Source organism: Vombatus ursinus, unplaced genomic scaffold, assembly GCF_900497805.2.
Source record: "Vombatus ursinus unplaced genomic scaffold, bare-nosed wombat genome assembly UNPS02014858.1, whole genome shotgun sequence".
Classification (NCBI taxonomy): Eukaryota; Metazoa; Chordata; class Mammalia; order Diprotodontia; family Vombatidae; genus Vombatus; species Vombatus ursinus.
Window position 1 is genome coordinate 1,434,921 of NW_020954636.1, and position 20,714 is coordinate 1,455,634.

Consider the following 20,714-nt stretch of genomic DNA (forward strand, 5'->3'; position numbering starts at 1 on the left):
TACAGAGCTGTGATTTGAATTCAGGTCTTTTGAGTTCAAATCTGTGCTGTTTTCATGAGAGCAGTTCCTAATTATTTTGTTTCTTGACCTTCTTGCAACAAAACCCCAAAAGATATATTATGAATCCCCAAGTTAATTTAATATAATTACTACTTATAATAATTAAAATGACAATTTTAATCCCCAAAAACTCAAAATTAAACTATGCATTCTATAATTTTAAAATATAAAGTTATTTTTACCTTTAATTATGAATACTAAATGTACAATTAGAAAACTTTAATTGTAGAATAGTTAAAATATTTTATATAGGATATTGTGTAAGAATTGAAAGAAGTAATTCAGTAATACTTCATATGCTTACTATCATCTGCAAGACTTAAATTAAATTTCTTTATTATTTTGTTGAATATAAATAACATTTTAAAATAAATAAGTGACAACTTTAAAGATGTTTTAAATAATGTAATAATCAGTTATAAACTTAATTTGGATATTGGTTTTTTTTTTAAAAATGAACAAATTTTTGCAATATTTGGGGCAGTGTGAGACAAATACAATTTTGAGTATGGTTCTTCATTGATTTCATTTTTTTTTGAATTAAAATAAGAATAAAGAATAAAACGCTTGCTCACACAAATAAATGGTAGAAAAATGGTAGGATAATTTTACAAGTTCTCTAGCTGAATGATGAAAATTTATTTTATTTTTAGCTAAAAGTTTATAAGACAATCAGTTTTGAATGATTGTGGTCTAAAATCCATTGTTATATTAATACATTTTTCCTTTTTGTCTATTATTAACACATTAGTCAGAGACATAAAAGATATATCAAATAGGTTGCAATCTAATTTAATTCATTGGAATATTCAGGAAAAATTTTTGAAAGTATTTTTTAAAAATATCTGATGATAACTGATTTTTTTAATGAATATCATTCATATTATTTTTGTCAGATTTACAATGTTCTGTGTTCATTAAGAATTACATATGGAGGTGGGAAAAAATCCTAACTCCTTAGGATTAATTTATATACACACACATAGTAAGAAACAAAACAAAGTAGCTATTAGTTTTCCATGAATTTCTTGCAAAAGAAATGCAAACTATTTAACCTAAGAAGCAAAAAACAAGCTTGAAAAGACCTATCAAAGCTTAAACATGACAATAGATGCTTAATTTCACAGCTTTAGAGTTTTCTTCAGTAGTATCTCTTTTCTCAAACCAGACAATCTCCCATCTCTATTTATTTTGGATTCATTTTTTCTTGGGGTGAGGATTTCGGGGGCAGGAGACTACGAAAAGCAGGGGAAGTAAAATTCAAGTTCCTTCAGAGGAGGAACTGGGGGTTTTGTTTTGTTTGTATCCCCAGCATCTAACACAATGCTTTGCACATGATAGACACTTAAAATGTTGATTGAATTTAATGGAACACAGTTGAAGGAGGAACACATAGGAAACTAAGTTTTTAGATTAATTAAACTGATGAGGTAAGAATGGCACTTTTTTTTGATAGGCTGATTCAAAGGCAATTCATTTTCTAATAAGAAATTATGGAATGTCACAAAGCACTCATTATTGTTCTCAATTTTTTAGTCCCAAAATTTTTGTTTCTCAATCACACTTTTTACTCTATCTTGAACATTGAACATATTTGTGTTCTTACCCTATAATGATGTGTTGAGTTATTGGTTTTTGAAGCAATGTCTGCTAAATATTGCAACTAACTCTTTTCTATATTCAATTAGATGAGTAAAACTTCCCCACAAGGAAGGCATCTAACATCTGTGTGTGTTTGAAGTGTATCATGCTTGGTGCACATCTCTCTGCATAAAATGGTAAACAATTAAGAGTTGATCTTAATTTTATAAAATGAATTATTTTGAAAGCATTATCTAATACATTTTAAGTTGTGGCATTCTCTTTGATGTGGAAGCATGGCTGTGTATGTTGCAGTGTGTCCATGGCATATTTGTGCTTTTTTTTTTAACATGCCAAACAACATCCTTAAGGTTCTCAGTTGTTGATTTTGCTCTGTCTTTGTAAATTCCACAATTTGATTTGTTTTCCTTCAAATTCATTAGTATGAATTAAGTAGGTTAAAATATTTTCCCTAGTTGTATGTCTTGTTAACTAATGATAAAATAGTATATTCTTTTATACTTTACCTCTTTCATCTATCTTACAAATGCACCCTGCAGCCACTAATAGTTTTTCTTTCTTGATACAGATGCAAAAACACTTACTTGACAAATGATAAATAAACATGAAACTTTAAAAGGGAAATAGTTTTTAAAACAAAAAATATTGAGGAATTTATTTGGTAAACATTTATTAAGTGCTCACTGCATGTCAGCCTCTGTGGTACGCACCCCAAAGAAAGGCAAAAGAATTCTTGCTCTCAAGGAACTCAGTCTAATGAGAGAGACAACATGAAAACAACTATATACAAACAAGCTATATATAGAAAAAATTGGAAATAATCAACAGAGGAAACACCCTAGAACTGAGGGAGATCTGTAAAGCTTTCCTGTAGAAAGTGGGATTTTAATTGGACTTAAAGGAAGCCAGGAGGTAGAGATGAGAAGTGAAAGAATTTGAGGCAAGGGGGTCAACCAGTGAAAATATCTGGAGTCTGGATATGGACTGCCTTATTCATGGAACACTAGTAAGAAGGTCAGTGTCCCTGTATTACAGAGCATGAAGTGAAGTGTGAGGTATAAGAAATTTGGCAAAGTGTGTATACCTGGGGACGGTTATAAAGGGCTTTGAATGCCAAATAGAGGATTATATTTGATCCTAGAGGAGATAGAGAGCCACTGGAGTTTATTGACTTGGAGTAGGGGAGCGATGAAATGGTTATGCCTGAGCTTCAGGAAGATAACTGACAGATGAGTGGATGATGAACTGGCATGGGGAGAAAGTTGTAGCAAGGCACCCAACCAGCAGGCTATTGCTATAGTCCAAGAATCAGGTGATGAGACATGGCACCAGGGTGGTAGCAATGTCAAGGCAGAAAAGGAGGCATATGAGAAAGATGTAACAACAGTAAAATTAATAGCTCTTAGCAACAAACTGATTATGGCAGAGTAAAAGAAAGATCAAGGAGTTGAGGATGACATTTGAGTTGCAGGCCTGAGTGACTGGAAGGATGGTGGTAGCCCCAACAATAATAGAGAAGTTAGGAAGACAGGTTAAATTAGCAGGAAAAAAATATTAAGTACATTTTTGAAAATGTTTAGTTGATGACGTTTATAGGATGTTTCAGGAGCCAAGATGACAGAGTAAGCAGCAGATTGCTGTAACTCTTCCATATTCACCTCAACAAGCATAAAATATCATTCCAAAACAAATTATGGAACAGCAGAACCAGAAAAAAGATGGGGTGAAACAGTATTTTAATCCAAAAAACCTTGGAAGATCAGCAAGAAAGGTCTGTCTCATTTGGATAAAGGGGTAGCGCATTGCAAGACAGGAAGCTTCCCAGTAAGCCAGCAGCAAGGTCCACTTCAGTAAATCAGTGGGAGATCCTGAGCCCCACTGTGGTAGAGCGGGCAAACACTAAAACCAGGACCCCCTCTCCCCACATGCCTTGGCATAGACAGGGGAACTGGCAGACTCCAGCTCTGAGAGCTACCATGTGCTTCAGTATAGCCCCAGGGAAATGCAGAAACACCCCACCAGGCCTCAACATATACCAGACATCACCTGTAAGACCCCAGCTCTGCACCAGACCTCCAGCAGTGCCAGTTGCCTCCCACCCCTCCCTCAGGACAACACCAGAAATGAGGGTCCCCGGGGGCCTCAGGGCAATATCAGTGCAGCACTAGGTAAACAACCAGATCCTGCAGCCAGTGGCACAAGAAACTTGAGATAGTGCCCCTTCCACCCCAACTGCAGAGCTCAAATTTAAAAGAAAGGAAAAAGGCAAAAAAATGAGCGAAAACCAAGAAAAAAAAAAGTATCTGACCATAGAAAGTTATTATGGTGACATGGAAGACCAAGACAAAAACTCAGAAGACATCAAAAATGTAAAAACACCTATGGACAAAACACCAAACAAAATTGGGAAGTGGTCTCAAGTCCAGAAAGAACTCATGGAAAAGCTCAAAAAAGAGTTAAAAAATCATATAAGAGAGGTAGAAGAAAAAGTTGAAAAGAAATGAGAATGTGGCAAGAGAAGGATGAAAAATAGTTAATGGCTTAGAAAACTGCTTAAAAAATAGAATTGGCCAAATGGAAAAAGGAGATACAAAATTCCACTGAAGAAAACAACTCCTTAAAGAGTACAATTGGCCAAATAGAAAAGAAAGTTCAAAAGCTAATTGAGGAAAACAACACCTTAAAAGTTAGAATTGGGTGAATGGAAGCTAATCACACTATGAGACACCAAGAATCAATTGAAAAAATTCAAAAGAATGAAAAAGAATGGAATAAAATGTAAAATATCTCACGGGAAAAACAACAGATGTGGAAAATAGATCCAGAAGAGCCAAAATCAGAATCATTGGACTACCTGAAAGCCATAAACAAAAGGAGAACGTAGACAGCATCTTTTAAGAAATTATCAAGGAAAACTGCCCTGATGTCCTGGAACCAGAGGGCAAAATAGTCATTGAAAGAATTCACCAATCACCTCAGGAAAGAGATTCCAAAATAAAAACTCCAAGGAACATTATAGCCAAATTTCAGAACTATCAGGACAAGAGAAAAATACTACAAGTGGGCAGAAAGAAGCAATTCATATATCAAGGAGTCACCATCAGGATTACACAGGACTTGGTAGCTGCAACCTTAAAGGATCAGAGGCTGTGGAACATGGTATTCCAGAAGGCAAAGGGGTTAGGACTACAACCAAGAATCAACCACCCAGAAAAATTAAGCAGAATACATCAAAGGAAACAATGGTTATTCAATGAAATAGAAGGATTTCAAGCTTTCAGAAGAAGACCAGAACTAAACCAAAAATTTGACTCCCAATATCCAGACCCAAGAGAAGCATATACAGGTAAAAAGGGAAAGAAAACAAGGGATTCAATAGAACTAAACTATTTACATCCCTACATGGGAAGATGCTACTTGTAATTCTTAAAAATTGTATCACTAATAGTACAGCTAGAAGTAATACACATAAACAGAGGGTATAGATATAAGGTGAATTTAAGGGAATGACATGTAAAAATTAAATGATGAGAAAGAGGAGTACAATGGGTGCAGAAGGAAGGGAGAGGTAGAATGGGGTAAATTATTTCATAGAAAGAAGTATGAAAGACTTATTACAGTGGAGGGGAAGATGGGAGGTTGGCCTATGAGCATTGCTTTGAACCTTATTCTCATCAGCATTGGCTCAATAAGAGAATCATATACACAATCAGTTGAATATAGAAATCTACCTTTCCCAACAGGGAAGTAGGAGGGGAGGAGATCAAGTAAAGGGTGGGTGGGGTCTGATGGAAGGGAGGGCAGATCAGGGGGGGTGGTAGACAGAAGTAAAGTGCTGGTAAGGAGGAAAAGGGTAAAAGGAGAGAGAGGACGAAAAAGGAGGAAGAACAGGATAGAGGGAAATACACAGGTAGTAATCATAACTGTGAATGTGAATGGGATAATCTCTCCCATAAAATGGAAGCAGATAGCAGATAGGATACCAGAGAGGATATAAGATAGGATACCAGAATCCTACAACATGTTGTTTACAAGAAACGCACTTGAAGCAGAGAGACACACCGAGTAAAGGTAAGGGGTTAGGTCAGGATCTATTATGCTTCAGTTGAAGTAAAAAAAAAAAAAAACAGGGGTAAGCAATCCTGATCTCAAAGTAAAAACAAAAATAGACCTAATTAAAAGAGATAAGAAAGGAAACTACATCTTGCTAAAAAATACTACAGACAATGAAGCAATATCAAAACTAAGCATACATGCCCCAAGTGGTATAACATCCAAATTCTTTTTTTTTTACTTTATTGTTTTTATTAATTTATTTTGATTTAACAACAATCACTTCCATAAGCTTTTAAGTTTAAAATTTTTCTCCCCTTCCTTCTTCACCTCCCTCACCAAGATGACATGCAATATGATATAGACTACACATATACATTCCTATTAAATATATTTTCACATCACTCATGTTGTAAGGAAGAATTAGAAATTGTTGCCAGCAATTAAGTCACACTTGACGGGAGAGCGTGAACTGAAGAAACATGGGCCAGGCGGGTCAGCCAAGACTGAACCATTTATTCATCTGAGGGTCACAGCATATATAGGAAAAAGTTTGGAGCTTCAAAGAATACCTTCTGTGGGAAAACTATGCATATTCTGTAACCATTACTGATAACTTTCAAGGTTCAGAGCTCGGTAAAAAAATGCTTTCACGACATATATCAAAGGAGCACACAAAAAAAGTGTCAAGAGAAAAAGATTACATTATTTTAAACAAATGGTTACAAGATAGAGATTAACAGTTAATTAACAGGCCTTGACAATCATTCTCAGGGCTTTCTCAGGTTCTTATCTCAAAGTATGAGACTAGTCCTCCTTAGTTTGCCACATGTTATCCCTCATGACAGACTGTTATTGTGTCAGGTTGGGCAGTTCTAGGAGCCCCTTAATGAATAGGAGAGTGGTGAGCCAACATCCTGACAAAGTGAGCCCTTGAAGGCAAGAACAGGCAGGAGTTAAATTCCAACCTGAATTCTTTAACCCTTTTCTGGACTGATCAGAGCTGGCCCTCTATAAGAACTAACAGAGGGAACCACAAGAAAGAGGAAACAAAACAAAACAGAAGAAAAAAAGAGGAAATAGTATGCTTCAATACTCATTCAAATTCCATAGTTCTTTCTTTGGATGTGGATAGCATTTTCCATCATGAGACTTTTGGAGATGTCTTGCATTGCTGAGAATGGCTAAGTTTATTAAATTAATCATCGCACAATGTGGCTGTTAGTGTGTGCAACATTATCCTGGTTCTCCTTACTTCACTTAGCATCAGTCCATACAAGTCTTTCCAGGTTTTTTCTGAAGTCTACCTGCCTGTTCATCATTTGTTATAGCACAAGAGTATTCCATTACATTCATATACCACAACTTGTTCAGCCATTCCCCAATTGATGGGCATATCCTAAATTTCTAATTCTTTGTCACCACAAAAGAGCTGCTATAAATATTTTTCTATATGTGGGTCCTTTTCCCATTTGTATGATCTCTTTGGGGTACAGCCCTAGAAGTGGTATTGTGGGTCAAAGGGTATACACATTTTTATAGCCCTTTGGGCATAGTTCCAAGTTGCTCTTCAAAATGGTCGGATCATTTCACAACTTCACCATCAATGCATTAGAGTTCCAATTTTCCCACATCTTCTCCAACATTTATCATTTTCTTGATTTATCATTTTGGCCAATCTGATAGGTGTGATGTGGTACCTCAGAGTTGTTTTGATTTGCATTTCTCTAATCAATAGTGATTTAGAGCATTTTTTCATATGACTATAAATGGCTTTAATTTCTTCATCTGAGAACTGCCTGTTCATATTTTTTGATCATTTATCAATTGGGGAATAACTTGTATTCTTATAAATTTGACAGTTTTCTATGTATTTTAGAAATGAGGCCCCTATCAGAGACACTGGTTGTACAAATTCTTTTCTAGTTTTCTGCTTCCCTCCTAATCTTGGTTGCATTGGCTTTATTTTTGCAAAAACTTTTCAATTTAATGTAATCAAAATTATCCATTTTGCATTTCATAATGTTCTCTATCTTCTGTTTGGTCATGGATTCTTCTGTTCTCCATATATCTGATGGGGACACTGTTCCCTGTTCTCCCAGTTTACTTATAGTATCAGCCTTGGTATCTAAATCATGAACCCATTTTTACTTTTTTTGGTATATGGTGTGAGACTTTGGTCTATGCTTAGTTTATGCCATACTCTTTTCCAGTTTTCCCAGAAGTTTTTGTCAAATAGTGAATTCTTATCCCAGAAGCTGGGGTCTTTGGGTTTTTCAAATAGTAGATTACAATAGTCACTGACTACTGTGTCTTGCAAGCATCCAAATAATTAAAGGAGATGTTAAATGACTTACAGGAAGAAATAGACAGCAAAACTATACTAGTGGGGGACCTCAACTGCCCCCTCTCAGAACTGGATAAATCCAACCAAAAAATAAACAAAAAAGAAACTAAAGAGATAAATAGAATATTAGAAAAATTATATATGACAGACCTTTAAAATGATTTAGACATACAGGGTGACACCATATACAAAGTAAAAGAGCAAGAAATAATACACCCATCAGATTTATGGGGAGGGGAAGAATTCATGACCAAATGAGAGATAGAGAGCATTACAAAATGTAAAATAGATAATTTTTATTATATTAAATTTAAAAGCTTTTGTAGAAACAAAACAAATACATCCTAGAGTAAAAGGAAAGCAGAAAGTGGGAAACAATCTTTACAGCAAGCGTTTCTGATAAAGGAAGGCCTCATTTTTCAAATATGTAGAGAACTGAGTCAAATTTACAAGAATACAAGTCATTCCTCAATTGATAAGTGGTCAAAGATATGAACAGGCAGTTTCAGATGAAGAAATCAAAGCTATCTATAGGCATATGAAGAAGTGCTCTAAATCACTTTTGATTAGAGAAATGCAAATTAAAATAACTCTGAGGTACCACCTCACACCTATCAAAAATGAAAATGATAAATGTTGGAGAGGATGTGGGAAAATTATGACATTAATGCATTGTTGGTAGAGTTGTGAACTAATCCAACCATTCTTGAGAGCAACTTGGAACTATGCTCAAAAGGAAACCAAACTGTGCATACCCTATGATCCAGCAATGTCCTTACTAGGTCTGTATCCCAAAGAGATCATAAAAAGGAAAAAGGACCTACATGTGCAAAAGTATTTATAGCAGCCCTTTTCATGGTGTTAAAATATTGGAAATTGAGGGGATGCCCATTAATTGGAGAATGGCTGAACAAGCTGTGGTATATGAATGTAATGGAATATTATTGAGCAATAAGAAATGATGAACAGGCAGGTTTCAGAAAAACCTGGAAGGACTTGTACAAACTGATGCAAAGTGAAATTAGCAGAACCAGTAAAACATTGTACACAGTATCAGCAACATTGTGTGATGATCAATTATGAATAACTCAGCTCTTTCGCAACACAATGATCAAAGACAAGTACAAAGAACTCAAGAATGAAAATACTATCCATATCCAAATAAAGAACTGATGGACTTTGAATGCAGATCAAAGCCCACTTTTTTTCCCTTACTTTATTCTTTCCCATTTTTTTCCTTTTGGTCTGTTTCTTCTTTCCCAACTGTGGTTAATATTAAAATATTTTTACATGATAACACATGTATAAACTATATTAAACTGCCTACCATTTTCAGAAGAGGGGAGGAGATAGAATAAGAAAAATTTAGAACTCAAAAAAATCTTATAAAAATGAATGCTAAAAATTTTCTTGACATGTAACTGGGGAAGATAATATATTATTAAAAAAAGAAAAGATATGTATAGCACATCCAGTTTGAGATGTCCAATAGATAATTGGAGATGGGATTTTGGTGGTCAGGAAAGAATCTAAGGTTGGATAAGGGGGTATAATTGTCACCAGCACTGGTATGATAGTGAAATAGTATAGAGAGATAATAGAAAACAGTGCCCAGGACAGAGTCCTATGGGACACTCAGAGTTAGTGGACATGACCTGGATAAAGATCCTACAAAAGAGACTAAGGAAGGGTCAGATAGAAGAACCAGGAGGGGAATCAGGAAAAACTAGAAAGAAGAGTATATCAAGGAGAAGAGGCTAATTGATAGTGTCATAGGCTTCAGAGAAGTAAAAAACGATGAAGACAGAAAAAGCCATTAAATTTGGCAATTATCATTAGTAAATTTGGAGAGAATAGTTTTGTCTGAATGATGAAACTGCAAGCCAGACTATAGACAGTTAAGAAAAGAGTGAGAAGGCAAATGAAAGCACCTATTGCAGATGATCTTCTCAAGCAGTTTCACCACAAAAGGAAGGAGAAAAATGTGGTGATATCTACAGGGAATGGTCAGATTCATTGAGGATATATGTATAGATCTTGTATTTATGTGGTTATTGTCATGTTAGAATTATTAGAATGTGAGCTTCTTGGGAGCAGAATTCATATTTTTTTATGTTATTTGTATCCCCAGAGCTTAATGGGTGCCTGACACATAATAAGTGTTTAATAAAAGTTCATTTAATGACTGTCTTGCTAATGAATTCCCTTATCCATCCTGTTAGTTATCTCTCCCAACATTGTATTATCTGCAGATTTTCTTAGCACGCCATCACTAATAAAAATGTTAGACAAATAGGCCAAGCATGGGCCCATGGGGTGCTCTACTGGACAACTCTGGTTACATTGACATTGAACCATCATGAGACTACCAACCATTTCTGAATCCATCTAACTGTACTATTTTCTAGTTCAAATTTCTCCATGCTCTCCATTAACACAGTAAAGATACTGCATTCTTTTCTAGAATCTAGGTAGATATTTATAGTATTACTATCATCTACCAGTTTGAAAATCTGTTGAAAAAAGAAATAGCTTAGTTTAGAAACATTTACTCTTGGAGTTTTGTTGGCTCTTGGTTAGATTAGATCAGTGGTGTCAAACTCAAATTGAAATAGGGATCTTTGCAAGAATCACATATTAATATTATCTATATTTTATTGTGTTTTTATTTGTTTTGTTAAACATTTACCAATTATATTTTACTCTATTTGGGTGGCACTAAGGAGTGTCATAGGCTGCATGGGGTTGCATATTTGACAGCTCTGAACCAGATGATCATTGAAATTCCTTTTAGTTCTAAATTCTATGATCGTATGGCAACTGCCATTTTCCTTTCTAGGTGTTCATTAACCATCTCTTTAATCATCTGTTTAAGAATCATATATAACTATATATAAACAGAACCAGAATTCCTTTTCCTCCAGTGTATGGCTTTGAGAAAGTATGATATTGATAAGCCTGGTTTTAGACTGTTACCCTCTCTTAGGAGAGTTGTGTAGACACATTCTCTCTTGTAAGCTTGTCTCTCCTAGGAAACTGTATAGACATGACCTCTCTCATAGGTTCCTCTCCCTTAGGACATTTGTGTAGACATGTCTGCATGTATGTTTGCTTAGTGTTTATGTTCACTCTTGTTTTTGCAAAATTCCAATAAATGTTTCAGAGCATAAAACAAGTATTTTCTGAGGAATCCAGGTCAAGTTCATTGGCCTATGGTTTTGCAGAGTCTATTCTTTTCTCTTTTTTGAAAATAAGGGTCCAATCTTGTGGTTCTTTGCTCATTTTCCATGATCTTTAATATTAGTGCCAGTAGCTCAGAAATCACATCGGGTGGGGCAACTAGGTGGTGCAGTGGATAGAGCACCAGCCCTGAAGTCAGGAGGACCTGAGTTCAAATCCGACCTCAGACCAAACACTTGACACATACTAGCTCTGTGACTTTGGGCAAGTCACAACCCCAATTGCCTCACTAAAAATTAAAAAAAAATTAAAAAAAAAATCACATCTAGATCGAAATGACTGACCGGAATAAAAAATCAGCTCCCCTCCCCTCTCTCGCTCAGCCTCATCAGGTTCTCAAAGTAATCAGATGCTTTACATGGGACTAGGGGTTTGTTTTTCTCTGCATTCAGTTTTTTTAAACTTTTATTTTTTTTTATTCTGAATTTAATGAATACCAAAGGGAAAATTTTTGTGTACAAAGTAGAACATAAAAATAATTACATGTGAAACTGTAAGTCCGTATTACACAGGACTTACATATATGAAGATACAAATATGTTCTTGCATATGTCAGGATCCTAAAAAGGCACACAAGTTCAGAGAAAAACATAAACATTGCACATATACATATGTATATATTTCTGTATGTAGAATGAATTTAACATGATGCTTTAAAAGATGTCCTGTTTTTTTCTGAACTTCCTTCTTTATATTTTTAAGGTCATATTTTGTTTCCTTTCTTTTTTGGGGTGGGGGACACTATTGCTAGGTCCCCAAATCCTCCTTCTCCAAATTAAAAAAAAACCCACCTTGTGCTAGATAGATGTGTTCAATCAAAATAAAGCCACACAATTGCCATTTCATTGTGTACTTTGCGTCTATAACCTCTGTTCAGATGTGGTATGCTTTATCATCAGTACTCTGGAATTGTGGTTAGTTATCACACTGTTTGGAGTTCTTAAGTTGGTCAAAGTTTTTTTTTTTCTTTTTCTTTACTGCACTGTCGATATTATGTATATATGTGTGTGTATGAGGTACAACAGTTGATAGAAGTCTTCCTATGTGTCTCTAAAGCTGTTACTTTCATCATTCCTTACAGTGAAATAATATTTTCTATTCAAATAATATATGTTTGAGCATCTTCAGTTGATGGATACTCCTTTTGATTCCAGTTCTTTGCTACAACAAAAAGATCTGTGTCTTTATGTACTTAGGCATATATATGCATGTATATATGTATGTTTATATATGTGTATACACACATAAACATATGTGTGTATATAAATATCTATCTAATTATATACTTATATATGTATATATAAATGAGGTTTTTTTTTTTGGTCTCTTTGGGGTATAGGTATAGTAGAATGTATAGATGTGTAAAACATATGCATAGTTTATTGACCTTTTGAGCATATTTCTAAATTGCCTTCCAGCGTAGTTTGACCAATTCCTAGCTCCTCTAAAAATCCACCATTTTGTTTATTTCACAGCTCCTCCAAAAATTATCATTTTCCTCTTATATTATCTTTGCCATTTTAATGGGTGTGAGGTGGAACCTCAGAAGTGTTTTAATTTGTTTTCTCTAATAACAATTTAGAACATTTTTTTTCATGTAGATATTTGATTGCTTGGTTAATTGACATTTTCTAAGTTGCCATTTGCCATATTGTCTCTAGGGAAGTGTTACGGGACTGGATTGGTCATGGATACAATTTCCAATTCGACAAAATGGACTTAGTGCCATCCTTCCTGCACATTTCTTTTATCCCCAATGCTCTTTTCAAACCTCTTTTGTCCTCCAGCCATTCAGAGCCCAGATTAAATCATCTCCAACATTCACACTATGGTGCCAATAGATCCCAAACCCATTCTTTTCCTGATGTGCCAACTCGCCAAAATTTCCTCTCCTTTTTAATCTTTCTCATGTTGTTCTTCTCTCTGCCCAGTTACCAGAACACCTGATTCTTCAGATGTTAGGGGTTATTTGAGAAGTATCAAGGAAGGAAGCCATCCAATGAAACAAATTTATATTGAGGTATAAATTAATGAAAGCTAAAAACACCCCCACCCAAAAAACCCAACGACCTCCTAGGGGTTATCAGGTTTTTAAAGAAAAGCTCATTAACCAAGTGGAATATTTCAGTGGTAAAATTTCAGAGAGTATGGAGGAAGATATCTTTGAGGTGAAATAATCTTTTAATGATCCTTCTAGAAGCATAGGAACAATACTACTTGGGTCCTGAGGATTATAAAAAATGTTCAAAGGAACCTCAAGGTATTGATATGCTCCTACTCTTCTCCCATCTCTCTTGAAGATGATCTAATAAATATTTTCTAGATCTCTTATTCTTTCTGATTACATTTTCTTTAGCTTCTGCTTTTTACATACCTGTAAGATACATAGCATATGTTGTCAGCCAGGGGTCCTAATGAACAGAGTTAGGAAAATGGAATTTAAATCACGATTCACATATCTACTAACACTGTGGGTTACTTAACTTTTCTCAGCCTCAGTTTCCTCATCTGTCAAATGGGAATAATAATAGCACTTATCTCACGGGATTGTTCTAAGTATCAAATGAGGTGCCGTATGTAAAGCAGTTTTCAAACCTTAAAAAGCTAGGTTTTATTATTGGACTTGTAAATAGCAGAGTTGAAGTATTGCTTCTAACACATAATAGCTATGTGACCTTGAACAATTCAAATTATTTCTCTAAATCTCAGTTTTCTTAGTTGGCTCTAGGTGCTATGTGGATCAAATAACATAATATGTGTGAAAGCACATAGTGCGTTGTAAAATTCAATACACAGATAAAACATTAAAAAAAAAACCTCACACAAGACAAGGACCTAGGAAAACTGGAGAACTGGACCTTAGAGAACAATCATAGTTTTAGGAAATGAACATGGAATCCTTTCAGAATGAACTTGTCTATTCTATAGGTTGTCCTGGATAGTGAAGGTCTTGTTGGATAAAGACAAAGGCACTAAAGACTAGACTTGAAATCACCTCCAGCCTCAGACAGAGACATCAGGTCATTGTAACGATGGTACAAGACCACAGGGACAGAGTCACACACTGGCCTGAGTGTCTCACATTGACACCAGCAACAAGAACTCTATTGTCCTTTCTTCCCAGGAAGAGCTCACCATCAGATGGAAACATCATCATTGAAAATTGTCTTAGATGGATGGCAGCTTCCTTGTCCTGGATGCTTTGGGATCAGGTAAACAACGTGCAGTCGAGATTTGTGTGTCCATTTGTTTCACCCATACATATGTGTGTTTCACCATCCAATTTGGCATATCCTAAGAGCTAGTATATTCTATTTTATTGAAATTTTCTCTCTGCTTCTTAAACCTTGATATTTCTTCATCATTGGGTTCTAATTCTTGGCAGTGGGGTGTAGTAGATAATAAATATGACTGCTGATTTATTGGAGAGAAAGTGTGGTATCATGGAAAGAATACAGGACTTGGATTCATGGCCTGTCTTGGTCCCTTACTAGTTGTGTGATCTTAGAAAAGTCACCTGACCTTTTTGAGCTCATTTTCTTATCTAAAAACTGGGGATAATAATTGCTCCTTTATCTACTTCAAAGGATTGTTGTAAAGATAAAAAGATTTTTTATACATATACATCTATGTATATATTTCTACACACATATAAACATTATATATATATATATGTGTGTGTGTATGTATATACACAAACATACATTATAATTATATACCACTGGCATAAGGCTGCCTATAGGACATGGAGACCATAGTGAGGTGGGAGGTAGGAGTCTCAAGGCATTGCATCATCATCATCTGGGTGAAATGGTCGTGAAGGATAGCTATTATGATGTGGTCACGGAAAAAGGATAATGGAGGTAAATAAATGTGTTATTGCTGACCTGAAAATAGCTTGAGATCATATGACATAGGAGAATAGATGTAGAGCCAGGAAGGACCTCAGACATCATTTGGTCCAACTCCCTCATTTTAAAGCTGAGGGGTCTGAAGCATAGGGAGATTAAGCAGTTTGTTCAAGGTCACACAGGTAAACCGTTTCTCCAAGGCAAGGAAGGCTCTGTGCCTTGATGCCAGGCCACTTAGCAAAGTGTCTAAAGTCATTATTGCCATCCTCCCTCTAAGGACTTACTGTGCAGATGCCCAGTACTTTCCCATTCCTCCATAGGTCACCTTGAGTCCATGCCCTATTATTGTTCTTGGGAAATTCCTCCATCCTTTATACAGCAATAATCTTTCTCTTTTCCTCAGGCTGAGCTCTTTCCTATCACTTTTTCCAGTGCAGCTTTCATATCCTTGTTTCTGAGGCTGTAAATTAGGGGGTTGAGCATGGGGGTTACCACAGCATAGAATAGCACTACCATTTTGTCCTGCTCAGCTGAGACACTGACATGGGGCTGCATATAGGTGAACAGGGCCATCCCATAAGACATGGAAACCACAGTGAGGTGGGAGGTGCATGTCCCAAAGGCTTTGCGACGTCCCTGGGTGGAACGGATACGTAGGATAGCTGCTACAATGTGGGCATAGGACAGGGAAACCAGGCAGCAGGGCACCAGTACAACTATGATACTAGATACTAAAATAATAATCTGATTAAAGGTAATATCTACACAAGCCAGCCTCACCATGGCCAGGGTCTCACAGGCTACATGGTTCAAAACATTCTGTCCACATGTGGGGAGTCTCATTGTGATTGCTGTCTCCACTGCTGAATTGGCCAGGCCAATGAACCAGGAGATTATAACTAGACCCACATACGTTCCTCGATGCATGACCATAACATATTGCAAAGGGTCACAGACTGCTACATAACGATCATAAGCCATTGCTGCCAACAGTAGAAACTCAATTCCACCCAATGCCAAAGAGAAGAAGAGCTGAGCTGCACATCGGGTGTAGGAGATGGTCTTTTTCTCCATGAGAAAGTGTGCTAGCATCTGTGGGACTCCACTAGTTGTGTAGCAGATGTCAACAACTGAGAGATTACAGAGGAAGAAGTACATGGGGGAGTACAGTCAAGTATCCAGCCAGATCAGAAGGATGATCAGCCCATTGCCCAGCAAGGTCAGCAAATAGGTGGCCCCAAATAGCACAAAGAGCCCAACTTGAGTCTGCTGGTCAGTGGAAAGTCCCAACAAGATGAACTCATTGACCCAGCTCACGTTATCACCCCCCCCATGGAGTAGGGAAGGCCAGGCTGCCAGAAAAAGAGAAGTAATAGAAAATACCAGTGAGGATAGCATTTGAGGACTTCTGCTTAAGTCTACCAAATTGAATAGGACTCTATTCTGGGCACTAACTTGAAATTCTTGATCTGGGTTTTGAAGGGGAAGCTTTTGGTTGACCCCACCAATGCTAATCCGTGAGTAAAGAAAGTGACCCTACTTTTAGCCTGCCTCTCTGGTTTAACCTCTCTGGTTCTTCAAACTATGCTATTTTATTGGGAAAATCTTGACATTCTTTGACTATTTAAAGAAGAAATTAATAAAAGATCAATGCACCAATATTTCATTTGTACTGAAAACATTTGGAATGCTTAGTCACAGATGAAATCAGTAATATGAGAAAACCTAAACTCTTAGGAGTTATAACAGCCCAGTCTTTCTAGACTTTCAATCTGAGGGTCATTCCTCTCACTGCTAATCCCTGGGGGCCACTAGACAGAGTACCTCTCTTTGTTTTTTTTCCTTGCTGAGCAATCCCCCTAAAAATACATATTTTAATATGACACCACCATTTCTTTTTAGTCTTATAATTGTACTGATCCATTCCAACACAACATTTTAGGATTCTATAAAAGTCACTCCATTAGAGAATTATTATGACATAATGAAAAGAACCTTGGTGTTGGAGTCAGAAACCATGGGTTTTAATCCTGACTCTGACAATAATAAGTTATATATTATTTACCTCTTGGCATCTCATTTCCTTCATTGGTAAAGTGAGAATGTTAGACTCAGGGATTATTAACTTTTTTTTGGTGTCATGGACCTTTTTGGCCCTCTGGTGAAGCCTATGGACCCCTTTTCAGCTTAATGGTTTAAGATGTATAAACATAAATACATATGAATACAAGGTAAATAAATTATATTGTAATACAAGTATCAAAATTAAAAGAAATAAATTTATAGTTTAAGAAACCCTAGTAATGTTATTTCCCACTCTAATGTTCTTCAATTCTAATGTACTAGTACGTAGCCCTGAACTCCTCCACTATTTCTTACCTTCCTGTCTTTGTCCAGCCCAGAAAGAACAAACATTGTTATTGGTTGTTATTTGGCTGGAGACTGGAAAGAGTAAAGTCAAATTGATGACAGTAGCAGCAAGATTTGGGGCACCAGAAAAATGTTCTAAGGGACCAGAGATTATCTACACAGGCCAGCCCATGACTGAATAGTAATTCTTTCTAAAACATACTTGACAAATGACCATTCCTTCTTTACCTAAAGACCTCAAATGAGGTCTTCCCAAATGAGAGGGCACCCAATGCCTCTTAAGATAGATCATTCCTCTTTTGGATAGCTTTCATTGTTAGGAAAATTTCTCTTACAACCAACAACTTCTACCCATTACTTCTAGTGCTGCCCTCTGGGATTAAGAAGAACAAGTTTAAGCTCTTTGCCTTTCAACAGCTCTTAAAATGCCTGAAAATAACTATCTCTGCTATGTTTTCCTCATTAAGTCTTCTGGAGACTAAACACTCTCACCTCTTTTAGGCATGATCTTGAGGCCTTCCCACTTCTGACACTAACTTGTTAGTGTTATTTGTGTGACCTTGAGTAAGATCCTTTAACCTTCCTCTGAAGTTTCCTCATTTGCATGTGAAATGAGGGGACTGGACTAGAAGTCTCTGAGATCTCTCCTACTTCTAAATCTGTGACCCTGTGATCCTTTGCCATTCTGCTTCTCCTTCATTGAATGTTTTCTCACTCATTAATATCTTTCCTAAACCATGGCACCCAGAACTGAATACAATCCTTGAGATGTGATCTGATCATTATAGTTGGACTCTTGTCCCTAGGCCTGGACACTGTGTTTCTCCACCTAGATTTAACATTTCATGAACTTTTTGGCTACCATATCACACTGGTGACTTGTATTAAGCTTGAAGACCACTAAGACCTGAAGTTTGTTTTTTTCCCCTAGGCTAACCATTGTCTAGCCTTTTCCCCCCATCTTATACTTGGGAAAATGACATTTTGAACTCAAGAACAATTTATCCTTATTAAATTCCATCTTGATTGTTTCCAGTGTTCTAGCCTTATCTTTTTGAATTCTGGTAGTCACCCAGTGTTTTAAGTATTGTCTTCCTCCATTCTATCATCTGCCAATTTGACAAGCATGCCTTGTATTCCTATCTCCAAGTTACTGATAAAAATTTAAGTAGCAAAATGTTAAGCATGGACTACCTTTGAAGCTGCCATTGAACCATGAAAAACTACTCATTGGATCCATCCACTTAATCAGCTCTAGATCACCTAACTGGATATTTTCTACCTCACATCTCTGTCCTTTCCTCAGGAATAGCATGAGACATTTTGTCAAATGTTTTGCTAACATTTAAGCAAACTATCTATAAAGAAATTCCTTCATGGATCAATAGAATAACCACGTCAAAAAAGGAAAAGAAGACAGCCTAGAACAGAGGTTCCGAAATTTATTTGGCCACCACCCCCTTTTAAAAAATACTTAGTTTCCCCTGGAAATCTCCTTTCTTTAACCCTTTATCAGTTTTTTATTTTTGCTATTTCAAAATATATATATATATTTTAAAAAATGATGCATCTTAAACTTAATAATTTATTCTAAATTTATGTTTTTTTCCTGCACTGAAATTTTGATGACATAATATTGCAGTATGTAACTGTTTGATATCATAATTGTAAACAAGTCATTACATGCATATATTCCTGCTGATTCGTGCTGGACTTCTGGACAATGCTCGACAGGCTTACCTGCCAACTCAGTTATAACTTGCATCTTGTGTGTTTACTTGGAAAATAATGTAATCACTATGACTTTAACTCTGTTACACAACAGATGAAACATGTACAAATAGTTTTTCAAAAATTTCTTCTCTTCTTTCCTTATGCTTCTTTATGCTGCCCCCTTATTTTTATTCAACACCCCTCAATTGCACCTGATGGTACTACTGCCCCTCCTGCATCATTACAGTGCCCCTAGGGGATGATATCACCCCCTTTGGGAATCTGTGGTCTCAAAAGACCTAGACAGGATTTGGTTGTAGCTAGTGGTAAAGTGGAAAGGGGGCAACCGTTAGAAAATGGTCTCTATTCTTAGAGGATGGATGGGAAATGAAGGGTGGAACTTTTATGAGATCATGAGCTGTAAGTGACATCAGAAAACATTTAGTCTTGCACTCTCATTTAGGAGGGGACATTTGGGGATAATCTACTAATTTTTAGGTGTGTGTATGTGTGTGTGTGTGTGTGTGTGTGTGTGTGTATGTGTGAAATACAGAGAGAAAATTCATCTCTTGACTTAAATGAAACAAATTGCAGAGCTTACTTGACCACTTATTCTTGACCACTACAGAAGGTTAGTCCTTCCCCCAAATGTATTTTAGTGTGAACAGCTGGTGAAAATTGAGTTATTAGAATAAATGACTTTTTCATCTAGATGAAACCTTAGTGATCAATTAGTCCAAATCTCCTTATTTTATAAAGAAACTGAGACATAGAGAGAGAAGCCTCTCTTGACATCTTGTTTTGTCTTCAGATGAAAGGAATTAATAATTTCTCATAATTTTTATAACTCTTTGCACAGATACTTCTTGAATACTTTTCTCACATTATCCTTGGAGTTGTGATTTGTGATTTGTGTACTTATCCTTCCATTCCAATCCTCACTTCCATCAGATTGTCCTTGAAAGCAAGGTCTGTGTTGTGTTTTGTCTTTATTTCCCAATCTTTGACCCCTTTTAGCTGTATGACTATGGGTACTTTTTCTATATCTCATTTCCCTCACCTATCCACTATGCCTACCTCACCAGTTTGTTGAGGCTATCAAATGAGATCATTCATGGAAAGTCCTCTATAAAATTTAAAGCACTATTGTAATGCCAACTATTATTTCTTGTATGTTTGAGAGGCACTGAGGTATAATGGACAAAGGGACAGTCCTTTAGTCAGTAAAACTTGGATTCAAATCCTTCTGATGTACACTAGATATATGCCTATGGATAAGTCATGTATGATTTCATTGCTCTACGTAATTAGTTTTCTAAGATTGCAAGTTTTAGGTCAATTGCCTATTTGCATCCTTGAAGGAATTTTCTGCAATCATGTAATCACAGGCCTAGGTTTTATTAAAAAAAAAGTATGCCTAGCATTTTAAGGCCTAGTACAATGACTTGTACTTAGTAATTGCTTAGTCAATGATTATT

General features: G+C 36.1%; 1 pseudogene; it reads right to left on the bottom strand.

Moving 5' to 3' along the window:
* Window positions 1-15,552: 15,552 nt before the first annotated feature.
* Window positions 15,553-19,288, bottom strand: LOC114027310 (annotated as a pseudogene).
* Between the last annotated feature and the right edge of the window lie 1,426 nt (window positions 19,289-20,714).